The 14,529-nt window shown below is 34.6% G+C and overlaps 1 protein-coding gene across 2 annotated transcripts in view; it reads left to right on the top strand.

Annotated features, from left to right (window-relative positions):
* AGPAT3 (1-acylglycerol-3-phosphate O-acyltransferase 3) overlaps positions 1-14,529 on the top strand; it is a 132,852-nt gene that overhangs the window by 44,630 nt on the left and 73,693 nt on the right. The window contains exon 1 of one of the 2 annotated variants that reach the window (XM_044670244.1): positions 7,006-7,023. The exons of the other annotated variant lie outside the window; for it this stretch is intronic. The gene's annotated coding sequence lies outside the window, so the exon portion shown is untranslated. Of the gene's footprint in view, positions 1-7,005; positions 7,024-14,529 lie in introns of those variants that run through there. 2 annotated transcript variants of the gene reach the window in all.

The raw sequence follows: 14,529 nt of genomic DNA, 5'->3' as shown, positions 1-14,529 counted from the left end.
CACCTCTATTTAACATTGTACTAGAAACTAGTACAATAGCAGTAGCAATTAGAGAAGAAAAAGAAATTGAAGGTATTAAAATGGGCAATGAGGAGACTAAGCTATCATTCTTTGCAGATGATATGATAGTCTACTTAAAAAATCTTAGAGAATCAACTAAAAAGCTAATAGAAATAATAAACAACTTTAGCAAAATTGCAGGATGCAAAGTAAATGCACATAAATCATCAGCTTTTCTATATATTTCCAACACATCACAGCAGCAAGAGGTAGAAAAAGAAACACTATTTAAAATCACCCTCAACCAGGGGTCAGCAACCTTTTTGGCCGTGAGAGCCATAAACTCCACATTTTTTAAAATGTAACTTCGTGAGAGCCGTACAGTGCTCACAGTGCGCGTTCCTGTAACAGCACCTGAAAAAAAAAATGGACTTTATGGCTCCTGCAGAAAGAGCTATATCTGGCCCTCAAAAGAGCCAGATATGGCTCTCGAGCCATACGTTGCTGACCCCTGCCCTAGACAATATAAAATACTTAGGAATCTATCTACCAAAACAAACACAGGAATTATACGAACATAACTACAAAACACTTTCCAAACAATTAAAACTAGATCTAAACAATTGGAAAAACAATGATTGCTCATGGGTAGGATGAGCTAACATAATAAAAATGACCATTCTACCCAAATTAATTTACCTATTTGGTGCCATACATATCAAACTACCAAAAAAAGTTTTTACTGAATTAGAAAAACCTATAACAAAGTTAATTTGGAAGAACAAAAGATCAAGAATATCAAGGGAAATAATGAAAAAAAATGTGAAGGAATGTGGCGTAGCAGTACCAGATATAAAACTATACTATAAAGCAGTGGTCATCAAACCGATATGGTACTGGCTAAGAGACAGAAGGGAGGATCCGTGGAATAGACTTGGGATAAGGGATGTCAGCAAGACTGTCTATGATATACCCAAAGAGCCCAATTTTTGAGACAAAAATCCACTATTTGACAAAAATTGCTGGGAAAATTGGAAAACAATGTGGGAGAGATTAGGCTTAGATCAACATCTCACACCCTACACCAAGATAAATTCAGAATGGGTGAATGACTTGAATATAAAGAAGGAAATTATAAGAAAATTAGGTGAAAATAAAATAGTATACCTGTCAGATCTATGGGAAAGGGAAAATTTTAAAACCAAGCAAGAGTTAGAGAAAATTACAAAATTTAAAATAAATCATTTTGATTATATTTAATTAAGAATTTTTTTGTACAAACAAAAACAATGCAACCAAAATCAGAAGGGAAACAACAAATTGGGAAAAAATCTTTATAACAAAAAACTATGACATAGGTCTAATTTTTCAAATATACAAGTAGCTAAATCAATTGTATAAAAAAATCAAGCCATTAGCCAATTGATAAATGGGCAAGAGACATGAATAGGCAATTTTCATATAAAGAAATCAAAACTATTAATAAGCACATGATAAAGTGTGTTCTAAATCTCTAATAATTAGAGAAATGCAAATCAAAGCAACTTTGAGGTACCACCTCATGCCTAGCAGATTGGCTAAGATGAAAGAAGGGGAGAGTAATGAATGCTGGAGGGGATGTGGCAAAATTGGGACTTTAATGCATTGCTGGTGGAGTTGTGAATTGATGCAACCATTCTGGCTGGCAATTTGGAACTATGCCCAAAGAGCTCTAAAAGACTGCCTGCCCTTCCATCCAGCCATAACATTGCTGGGTTTGTACCCCAACGCAATCATAGATAAACAGACTTGTATGAAAATATTTATAGCTGCGCTTTTTGTGGTGGCAAAAAACTGGAAAACGAAGTGGTGCCCATCAATTGGGGAATAGCTGAACAAATTGTGGTATATGTTGGTGATGGAATACTATTTTGCTCAAAGGAATAATAAACTGGAGGAATTCCATGTGAACTGGAAAGACCTCCAGGAATTGATGCAGAGTGAAAGGAGCAGATCCAGAAGAGCATTGTATGCAGAGACTGATAGACTGTGGTACAATTGAATGTAATGGACTTCTGAACTAGCAGCAATGAAATGACCCAGGACAATTCTGAGGGATTTATGGAAAAGAACACTACCCACATTCAGAGGAAGAACTGCAGCAGTGGAAACACAGAAGAAAAACAACTGCTTGAAAATATGGGTTGATATGGGTATGGTTGGGGATGTAGACACTAAACGACCACACCAATGCAACTATCAATAATATGTAAATAAGTCTGATTAATCACACATGTTAAAACCAGTGGAAATGCATGTTGGGAAGGGGGGGGAAGTTTGGAGGGTGAAGAGGAAAGTAAGAACTTGAATCATATAACCGTGGAAAATTTTTCTAAAAAAATAAAATATTTAAAAAAGGATTCAATGAGGCAACTGTTAATTAACACCTTAGGTTTTAATTTTATTGTAAGGAAAGGGTTAATAAATTTATAGAAAGTTCTAAGTTTTTAGAATTAAGGAAGAATCTTCTTACTAGCAACTTTGTTTTTCCGATCCTCTTTTGCTATTTAGATTATTGTACTTGTAAAATTTGCATGTTTTGACCTTGATATTACATTACTTTCAATGGATATTGATTTAAAAGTTTAGAACTTTCAAATGGATACCTCAAAATATTCTTACATTTGCAATAAATAGTCTTATTCCAAGTCCTCTATGATTTCTGGGATGATCAAATTTTTCTAGTTAAGTGCATTATTCATTTACGCTGTTTGCACATAATATTTGTCCTTATCCAATTCAGGTGAAAAAAATTTTTTTGCATACATATTTCATTTTTATACATAATTACTCATTAACAAGTTGTGTTTTAATGCATGTTAATTTTCAATGGCATTTCACAATAATAATTTAATGATATCTGAACTTCTTTTTTCCTTAATTGCTTAAATTCTTACATTTTGATTTCAATTCCAATCTACTCAATTAACCTTTAAGGGATAATCAGACAGTCAACACAGCAAACATTATTTGACTAAGAACTAGTGTCTTAACGCTTAGTTTTAAGTTGCCACAATAGGTGTTATTATTTGCTTTTTATAATAGCTTTGGAATAAAGATGACCACTTAAATTGAACCAAATCTTTGTATAGAATATATCATCATTTTTTAACTTTAAAATTTAATAAAATGATAGTTTTATGGGAATATTGTGTTTCTGCTGATGAGGCTAGAGCGTAGGTATACTCATGAATGGGCATAACTAGGAGTGATGAATTAAATAGGAGGTGGGACTTTTGAAAGCTCTGTAGGGAAATGAAAATGCATTTATGTACTTTATTTTCATTTAAAAAAAATTAATTAGTTTAGATTATTTTTCCGTGGTTACATGATTCATGTTCTTTCCCTCCCCACTTCTCACCCCCCTCTCAGAGCTGACAAGCAGTTCCACTGTGTTTTACGTGTATCATTGTTCAAAACCTATTTCCGTATTATCAATATTTGCAATAGAGCGATCACTTAGTCAGCATCCCCAATCATATCCCCATTGAACCATGTGATTAATCATGTTTTTCCTTTTGCATTTCTACTCCCACAGTTCTTTCTCTGGATGTGGATAGCGTAATCTTATAAGTCTCTCAGAATTGTCCTGGATCATTGCATTGTTGATAGTAGAAAGTCCATTACATTCGATTGCGCCACAGTGTATCAGTCTCAGTGTACAACTTGGGGTTTTGCTCCTTTCATTCTGGAGGTCTCTCCAGTTCACATGGAATTTCCTCCAGTTCATCATTCCTCTCAGCACAATAGTATTCTGTCGCCAACAAATACCACAATTTGTTCAGCCATTCCCCAATTGAAGGGCATCCCCTCATTTTCCAATTTTTTGCCACCACAAAGAGCGTGGCTATAAATATTTTTGTTCGAGTAATTTTCCTTATTATCTGTTTGGGGTACAAACCCAATAGTGGTATGGCTGGGTCAAAGGGCAGGCAGTCCTTTGGGTATAGTTCCAAATTGCCATCCAAAATGGTTGGACCAATTCACAACTCAACCAGCAGTGTATTAATGTCCCAATTTTTCCACATCCCCTCCAACATATATTATTTTCCTTTACTGTCATATTGGCCAATCTGCTAGGTGTCAGGTGGTACCTCAGAGTTGTTTTGATTTGCATTTCTCTAATAATGAGAGATGTAGAACATTTTTTCATGTGTTTTGTGCTAGTTCTGATTTCTTTATCTGAAAACTGCCTGTTCACGTCCCTTTACCATTTATCAGTTAGGGAATGACTTGATCTTTTTTATAGTTGACTTAGCTTTTTATAAATTTGAAAAATGAGACCTTTGTCAGAGGTTTTTGTTATAAAGATTTTCCCCCAATTTGTTGCTTCCATTCTAATTTTGTTTGTAGAAAACTTTTTTCATTTAATGTAATGAAAATTATTCATTTTACATTTTGTAATATTCTCTGTCTCTTGCTTGGTCTTAAATTCTTTCCTTACTCATAGATCTGACAGGTACATTATTTTATGTTTACCTAATTTACTTATAATTTCACTCTTTATATTTGTATTTTACCCATTCTGAATTTATCTTGGTATAGAGTGTGAGATGTTGATCTAAACCTAATCTCTCCCATAATCTTTTCCAATTTTCTCTGCAGTTTTTGTCAAATAGTGGGTTCTTGTTTCAAAAGCTGGGATTTTGGGGTTTATCGTACACTATCTTGCTGAGGTCATTTACCCCAAGTCTATTCCATTGATCCACCCTTCTGTCTCTTAGCCAGTACCATATTATTTAGATGATCACTGCTTTATAGTACAGTTTAAGATTTGGTACAGGTAGGCTCCTATCCTTCACATTTTTTTTTCATTAGTTCCCTTCATATTCTTCATCTTTTGTTCCTCCAAATGAACTTTGTTATAATTTTTCTAATTCAATAAAAAAGTCTCTTGAGTAAATTAATTTGGGTAGGATTGTCATTTTTATTATATTCACTTCTTCTACCCCTCAGCAATTAATGTTTTTCTAATTATTTAGATCTAGTTTTATTTGTGTGAAAAGTGTTTTGTAGTTGTATTCATATAATTCCTGTGTTGGTCTTGGCAAATAGATTCCTAGATATTTTATATTGTCTAGGGTGATTTTAAATGGAATTTCCTTTCTAACTCTTGCTGCTGAGTTGTGTCGGGAATATATAGAAATAGTGATGATTTATGTGGGTTAATTTTGTATCCTGCAATTGTGCTAAAGTTGTTGATTATTTCCATTAGCTTTTTAGTTGATTCTCTAGGATTCTTTAAGTAGACCATCATATCATCTGCAAAGAGTGCTAGTTTAGTCTTTGCCTATTTTAATCCCTTCAATTTCTTTTTCTTCTCTAATTGCTACTGCTAGTGTTTCTAGTACAATGTTAAGTAATAGAGGTGATAATGGGCATCCTTGCTTCATTCCTGATCTTACTGGGAAGGCTTCTAACTTATCCCCATTGCAGATGATACTTGCCAATGGTTTTATATTTATATACTTTCTAAAAGAACACTATCACTCTGCAAAGCACAATTATGTGTTAGAGGTAGAAAAGACCTCTTTGGCTAAGTTTAAACCCCGCACCCCACCAACAATGTTTTTTTTTAATATCTGTCTAAATTTTTCCTTTCCTGGAAGGTGACCTAAATGGACTTGCCTAAAGAAACAATGCAGTGTTCTTAGTGAGTATTGAGATATCATAATTTTTGCCTATATGTGCTATGCCACAAGAAAACAGAACAAAGATCCAAAACTTTGACCCCATGAACAATAATGGTATCTAGGGCAGTCACAGATTGGAATATAATTTCCTTTTATATAAAATATTTATCTATTTTATGATATGTATTATAATAAACCACATGAATATATATATTATTGGTATGCTATTGCTAGATTATATAATTATACTATTAATAGAAATGCAATTTTGATGTTATATAATTTCTTTTCTTAAAAATAATTCTCAGTGGCTGGGCATGGTAGCACAATAGTAATATCCCTGCTACTAGTGAGGCTGAATTTGGTAGATTACTTGAATTTGAGAGTTCTAAACTACAGAGTTGCTAAAGTTGATCTGGTATCTGTACCAATATCATGAGTCCCCAGGAGCAGAGTAGCTATCAGGCTGCTTGAAAGGGGGCAAAAATGGAATAGGGCAAATCTTCTGTGCTTGTCAGCAATTACTGTTGAGCCGCTTGCCCGAGTGAGTTAGCCCCAGTCTTCAAAATATAATTATTATTATTATATTAATATTAATATGTTCAGCATACATGGTAATTTTAGACTTTTCTGTCCCATTGTAGTGGCAAAAGTTTGGAGCTTAATATGCAAGTCAATAGATTCTTATTTATAGCCCTCATGGGAAAAAACTAATAGGAAATTAGAAGCCTGCCTTCCCAATTGTTAATTTATGCCAGACTGAACTGTGTAAAGAACTTTCTAGATGTCTTATTTATACGAGAAAGTGTTAATAGAAGTGTTTTTTATTTATTGATGGGGAAGGGAATGAAAAAGAAAAAATGTTTCTGGTCAAAGGAAGTAAGAAATGTGGCTTCTCTCAGCCAACCAAAGGTCTTTGTGTTTGTGTGAGCATGTCAGGGGCATTGAACTCAAACTCTGGAAAATGAGTTTTGCCGGACTTGTTGTTAGTCTCCTGCCTTTGGTAGAATTGGCTATGTAACAGCAGTCACATGTCTGTCTTTCAAGGTGAGTAATGTTAATAAGTTAGAATAAGTTACAAGGAGGCTTTAAGTTTAGCCAATATTATCAGAGTCACAGATTCCTTTTTCAGCTACTGCTTGACTTTTAGAAGTAACTGTAATTTGAAAGTTTTAAAGGTTTTGTAGGTACATGTACTTGTTTATGGTACATTTAATTGGTTAGATAACTAGTTATTGCTACAAAACCAAATGCTGAACTTTATGCTACTTTCTTTTAAGCCAGTGAAATGGCAGTCTCCCAGAAAAAGGGTTGCATTAAAGACGGGGCCCTTGAAAACTTCTTTAATGAGGTAGGTTTGCTGTTGAAATTTAATTTTAAGAGGAAAGAAAATAGGAAATGTTAATACCTTTGAGAAAAACTTGGTTCTGTGCTCCTGACAGAAAATTTCTCTTCTATTAATACTCCATTTAAATATATCAATGTAAATTTGTTTGTTAATAATAATCATTTTTAATAGTCTGAAATATTTGGCATCCCTTTTTATAATATACATGAAAATATGTGTGCATATTTGTATATGTGTATATATATATATGTACATATATACATTTGCATATGGTTTTCAAATAAAAGAATGCCCAGAGTTTAATAGGCTAATAGAATATAAGAACTGGAAGGGACATTAGATATCTACTATGCCAGCCTTCTCATTTTTTTCTGTTAGAGAAACTTTTCAGAAAGTGAATTGTTCAAGCTTATATATCTCGTTATAGGCAGCTAGATAGTTCAGCAGATAGAGTGCTGAGCTTGGAGTCATATTCTGTCTCTTACTTTCTAGCTTTATAACCCAGGGCATACCTCAGTTTTCTCTTTTGTAAAATAGAAATAATAATAATACCTGCCTACCTCATAGGGTTGTTGTGAAGATCAGTTGAGATAGCATGTATATAACATTTCGTAAACCTCAAAGCACTATTATTGCTATTTTTATTATAAATGCTACTATTATTGCTATTTTTCAGCTGGACGAATATGCTTATTCACATAAAATTTCTCTGCCTCTCTTTTTGAGCCTCTCCCTTTATCTGTGACTTCATTCAGAACTAGTCTATCTGTTTGGAAACACTCTATTGCTATAGGTTGACAATTTGTCTCTAATTTATACTCTTGGAGAGTTGCCTGAGCACTGAGCACTGAGATGTTAAATGATTTATGCATGGTTGAAGTTGCTATGTATTGGAGGCAGAACTTAACGAAGGTCTTCTGAATTCCAAAGTTGACCCTTCTATTCATTAATCCCTACAGTCTCTCAAGTGTGCCCATTAAATTAACCTGGAAGTAAAATTATTTTTCTTCCGTCCTGCTCCAAGAATGAATATGAGAAAGGACAGAACATGGGATTTATTAATATACTTCTCTGTCTCTGGCACTGATTGTAACACTATACATTATATATGAATGGTTAGCTAGTTATTGATAACTAACAGAAATCAGTAGTCATCACAGAATTATTATCGGCTTAAGCTATTCATTGAAAATTGACTTAATGGGGAGGAAAAGAAAAATGCTTGTTAATAAAAAATAATATTAATTTAAAAAAGAAACAGTTATTGGGAATCAAATGAGAGAAATTTATGAGAAATCACTTTTTATAATATAAACTGTTATATAAATGGTATTATTGGTATTATTATTCCATATGCCAACTAGCTCTGAAAAATTAAGGTAGTTCTTTGTAGTTATGAGTGAAAGATTTAGTTCAGTTATTTCTTTCTGTTAAGTCTCCCAAATATGAGAATTTTTGTAATAGAAGACTTAAACTCTATACTGAAGAAAGAAAATTCTAGCTTGTGAATCAACTAACAGATTTTTGCTAACATAACTGAATATGTTAGTAAAAAGTTTAATAGCTTTTTGTACCAGGCATTATGCTATGTTCTAGGGATACAAAGACAAAAATGAAATAGTCCCTGCCCTCAAGGAGGTCCTTGTTCTCTTTCCATCTTCATAATCTAGTAAATTATGTCTACTACCACCACCCCTCCTTTCGTTAATCTTCAATCTTTCCCTCCTTCTATTGCACTTTCCTTGCTTCCCTTCAAACATCCTCATCTCTACCTCATCCTTAATAAATTCTATCTTCTTCCAATCATCCATGAAAACTATATTTTTATATCCTTCCCCTTTGTGGTTAAATTTGAGTCTACAATGATTTTCTCCAGATCCTCTCCTCTCACTCTCTTCTAAACCCTTTGCAATCAATCTTCCAATCTCATTATTGAACAGAAGCTGCTTTCTCCAAAGTTGTTAATTATCTTTTAATTGCCAAATCTATTAGCTTTTGCATGATCTGACTGCAAATTTTGACCTTGCAGATCACTGTCTTCTCCTGGATGGTCTTTGCTTTCTATGTTTTCATAACATTCTGATTCTCCTCCTATCTATTTAACTGCTCCTTCTCAGTCTCCTTTGATGATTTTTTCAGGCAGGTCATGATCATTAATTATGGATAATCTCCAGGGCTTTTTCCTGGGTTCTCTTCTCTTTCTATACTGTTTCTCTTGGCAATTTCATCAGCTTCCGTGAGTTCAAATATCACCTTTCTGATGATGATTCTCAGATCCATATATCCTACCCTAACCTCTCTTGAGTTTTGGTATCTCATCACCAACTACTTTTTAGACATCTTGAATTGTATGTTCCATAGGCATCTCAAACTCATTGTATCCAAAATGGAGCTCAATATCTTTTCCGCAAAACTCTTCCTGTTGTTGTTGAGGTTACCACCATCATCCCAGTCACCCAGGCTCACAGCCTGGCACATTTCTAATCAGTTTTGTTATTTTACCTTCACAACATTTATTATATATGTCCCCTTCCTCTACTCAGAGAGATGCAATGTTGATATAGGACAGAATCTCATCACTTTTCTCCTAGATCAATGATGGGCAAACTACTGCCCGCGGGCCAGATGCAGCCCCCTGAAATGTTCTGTCAGGCCTCACAACATTATTCCTAATCTGACAAATACAACAAATAGTATACAATACAATGAAACTTTGAAAGAGTTGTCTCAGAAACAGACTGACAGATGAGCATTTCCTTTCCTTTGGCCCCCTCTTTAAAAAGTTTGCCCAGCACTGAACTAGACTATTGTAATAGCTTCTTGTATCACCTCCTCACTTCAAGTTTCCTCATATCAACTTGTCCATTCAGCTGCCAGTAATTTTCTTAAAGCTCTCTGGGCATGTCACTCCTTTATTCATAAACTTCAGTCGCTGCCTGTCACCTCCAGGACCAAATATAAAATCCTTGCTTTAGCTTTTAAAGTCTTTAACTAACTTGCCTTCCTATTTTTCACTCCTTTCCAGGTACTCTATTTTCCAGCAACACTGATCTGCTTTCTGTTTCTCCCATACAATACTTCGTCTTTTGATTCTTTCCCTTTTCATTGACTGTTCCGATGCCATTGAAATGCTTCCCCCCCCAATACATCTTAACTTCTCTGGATTCCTTCAAGACCCATTTCAAATCCCACCTTCTCTAAGAGGCCTTTCTTGGTACCACTCACTGCTAATGCCTTCTCTTTGGGATTATCTCTCATTTACACTATAAATATCTGTTTTTGACTTAATTCTTTGCATGCTGTATTCTTCTTTAGAATGTGAACTCTTTAGGGGCAGAAACTATGTTTCTTGCCTTTCTTTTTATTCCTGTTACCTAGCATACTACCATAAAGGCTTAAATAATGATTGAATTGGGGATGTGAGAGTGAAGCTCTGAAGAGACTGGGGATGGATATATAAATCTGTGATAATTAATACAAACATACCTATAGGATAGAGAGAACACCTATAGTTAGAGGTCACAATAGAGATGAGAAATAACGATAATAGCTAGCATTTATAGTCCTTTAAGGTTTGCAAAATGCTTTACAGATATATCTCATTTGGTTCCCACAGTAGCCCTTGGAAGTAGGCGAGATTATTACTTCATTTTACTGATAAGGAAACTAAGACAGAGTGAAGTTAACAGTTGGTATCTGAGGCTGGACATACCTTCCTAATTGTAATTCCAGCCCTCTAGCCACTGATAATCCTCAAAAAAACAAGTCAGAGAAGTACCTTCAGACAACAGTGCTGTGAAAACCCAAAGAAGGGAGACTATCCAAAATATGTGGTGATCAACAATGTCAAATGCAGAGAAGTCAAGATAAATGAAGGAAAAAAAAAAGTCATCAGATGGCAAATTAAGAAATTACTGGCAGTTTCAGCCAAATGATGAGGTCAGAAGCCAGATTGCATAGGGTTAAGAATTGATATTTAATGATTTTAGAGGGAGAAATTTCACTTGAGTGATAAAGTTAAAGCCAGATAGGTAGGGGGACAGCTAGGTGTCTCAATGTATTGAGAGCCAGGCCTTGAGATAGGAGGTTCAAATCTGACCTCTTCCTAGCTGTGTGACTCTGGGCTAGTCACAACCTCCATTGTGCCTTGTAATCAATTGATTCCAAGATATAAGGCAAGGGTTTAAAAAAAGGAATAACTGCATCCCTTATGGCCATTTAGTAGTATGTGTTGGTATATTATGAATTGAGAATAACATTTTGAAGACTTAATGCTGAATTTTATTAACAAGGTATAATAAAGAACTTTTAAATGTTGTTTATTGCTTGAAACATTTCATAATGAAAAATCATAGAAAGGATTTCACTTGGCAGTAAGATTATTCTCAATTATAGCACTTCTTTTATTAATTATCTTAAGGAAATAAACATTATTTTTGTAAATTGATTTGTTAAGCTAGTTTTTCCATGAGTATATTTTAATAATGTTCTTAAAAAATAATTTTCTTAGTTAGACAATAACTTGACAGTAATCATTTAATAGTATTTCTTTAGCCCTGAAGCCTTTCCTGATTTTTCTTGTTAGTGGTCACTTCCTTCCTACCTTCATTATCTTGTATTTGTTTATTTTCCTACCATATCACCTAGAATGAAAACTCCTTAGGGGAAAAAGACTTCTTTTTAATCTTTGTCTAGGTGACTACTTTGCAAGTAGTAGTTGAGTAATTGTTGATTGATTGCTTAATATGCTTTCATTATTTTGATTGTCTAGTGGGATAATTATATCCATTTCCTTCTACTCTGGTTTTCAGCAAGTCTTATTTCTTAGGAATGGTTTAATACTTTCTCTTCTAGATCATTTATTTTACTTCCCATTTTTACTAATGAAGTTTTAATTTCATTTTTACCTTGTTTCATTTCTTCTAGATATTCATGTAGAACTTGGGGAAAACTTTTTCCCATTGAGTCTCTATTTATAGTTGTTGCTGAACTGCTGCTTTTTTGGGAGAGGAATTATATTTGAAATAATTTTTAATATGCTGTGTTTTCATTGATTACTCATCTTTCCAATTTTAGTTTCTGAATTGAGACTTTCTTCTAGGGCCAGATACTGTTGGTCAGTCTTTGGATGGGGTGTTGGTTTGTTTTGATCTGGATTCAGGCTCAATCAATCCTTTCTTTTGAGGTATATGGCATTTTTCATCATGAGTCCTTTGGGACCATCTTGGATCATTATATTACTGAGAATAGCTAAATTACTCACAGTTGTTCATTTTACAATATAGTTATTGCTGTGTACTATGTTCTCCTTGTACCCCTCACTTCATTCTGCATCAGTTGGTATGTCTTTCTAGGTTTTTCTAAGGGCATTTTGCTTGTTATTTCTTAGAGCACAATAGTATTCTATCACAATCATATACCACAATTTGCTCAGTCATTCTGTTGTTGGGCAACAATTTCCAATTCTTTGCTACCTCAAAAAAGCTGCTATAAATATTTCATACATATAGACCCTTTTCCTTTTTTTTTTTTTAATCTCTTTGGGATATGGAATTAGAAGTAGTATTGCTTAGTCAAAGAGTATGCACAGTTTTATAGTCCTTTGGGCATAGTTCCAAGTTGCTTTCCAGAATGATTTAGAACTTTACCAAACAGTATCTCAATTTTCCCACATTCCCTCCAACATTTGTCATTTTCCTTTTCTGTGATATTAGCCAAATCTGATAGGTGTGGGATGATACTTAAGAGTTGTTTTAATTTGCATTTCTCTATTCAGTAATGATTTAGAGAATTTTTTTCGTGTGACTATAGATAATTCTGATTTCTTCATCTGAAAACAGTCTGTTCATATGCTTTGACCATTTATCAGTTGGGGAATGACTTGTATTCTTATACATTGGATTAAGTTCTCTATATATTTAAGAAATGAAAGTCCTATTAGAGAAACTTGCAGTAAAATTTTTTCACAGTTAGGATTACCGTGTATTTTTCTCCATTCTTTTTTCTTCCTATTTAGCCTACTCTTTCTCTCCTTTCACCCTGGTTATCCTCAAAAGTGTTTTGCTCCTGACCACTACCTTCCCTAATTCCTCTTCCCTTCTATGAGTACCACAATCCTTCTCTTTATCTCCTTTCTCTCCTTTTTTCCTATAGGATAAGGTCAATTTCTGTACTCAACTGAGTGTATATGTTATTCCCTCTTTGAGCCAATTTTGATGAGAGCAAAGTTCAGGTGCTCCTTCCAATCCCCCTCTTCTTCACCACTGTAAAAGCTCTTTTGCAGCTCTTTTATATGTCAATAATTTACCCCATTCTACCTCTCCCCCCTTTTCCCAGTGCATTCTTCTTTCTCACATCTTAATTTTATTCTTTTAGAGATCATCCCATCATATTCAACTCATATCTATTCTTCTGTCTGTGTATACTCTTTCTAACTACCCTAATGATGATAAAATACTTAACGTTATTAAATCCCTTATGATTTCTCTTCTCTATTTACCTTTATATTTCCTTTCTTGAGTTTTGTATTTGAAAGTCAGATTTTCTATTCAGCTCTGGTCTTTTTCATCAAGAAAGCTTCCATTTTTCCTACTAAAGGATATACTCATTTTTTGGGGTAGGTGATCGGTAATTATAATCCTAGCTCCTTTGCCCTCCTGAATATTATATTCTGAGAGCTCATATCCTTTAATATAGAAGCTGCTAAATCTTATATGTTCCTGACTGTGGCTTCATGATATTATTATTTTTTGGCTTCTTGTAATATTTTCTCCTTGATCTAGAAGCTCTGGAATTTGGCTATAATCTTCCTGACAGTTTTAATTTGGAATCTCTTTTAGGAGGTAATTGTTGGATTCTTTCTATTTCTATTTTACTCTCTGGATTTAGGATATCAGAGCACTTACTATCTTGGGTGCCTGGTAGAACCTCCAATAGCAGGAGGGAAGTTAAGAACAGGGAAGGGCTTAAAGGGAAAGATGGGAAGTCCCGCTTTGAACATACTGAGGTTGGTGCCTACCAGGCATCCAGTTTGAGATGTCTAATAGGCAATTGATGATACAAACCTAGAGTTAGGGAAGAGGTTTGGGTTTCTTAAGTACTTCTGAGAATCACAGCATACAGATATTATCTGAAGCCACGGAAAACATGAGATCACCAAGTGAACTAGTTTAAAGGAAGAAAAGTTACTGTTATCAGTGAGAAGAGCATCCTGAGAAGAGCATCCTCCTCCACTAGCAGTTGCATCGCACTAGCTGAAGAGGAGGCCCTGAAAGATACCGTGGCGAGAGGCTAGGCCTGGTGCTTACTTTAATGTCAAATTGGCTCCTTTACATTGCTGCCAGTATTTTACCAAGTGGTCCCCCTACATCTCCACCCCAGGGATGGCTTAGAGGAACACAAATAGAATTGTTGGGAGGGTGTTTGCTTTCTGGTAACAGGAGAGAAATGAAAATGCCTAACTGGCTCCCCAAGAAGGGTGACAGGTGCCCATCCCCCACCTCCCCCAAC

The sequence above is a fragment of the Gracilinanus agilis genome, chromosome 3, assembly GCF_016433145.1.
Source record: "Gracilinanus agilis isolate LMUSP501 chromosome 3, AgileGrace, whole genome shotgun sequence".
In the NCBI taxonomy this organism is placed as follows: Eukaryota; Metazoa; Chordata; class Mammalia; order Didelphimorphia; family Didelphidae; genus Gracilinanus; species Gracilinanus agilis.
This window is presented reverse-complemented; position numbering and strand designations above follow the sequence as displayed.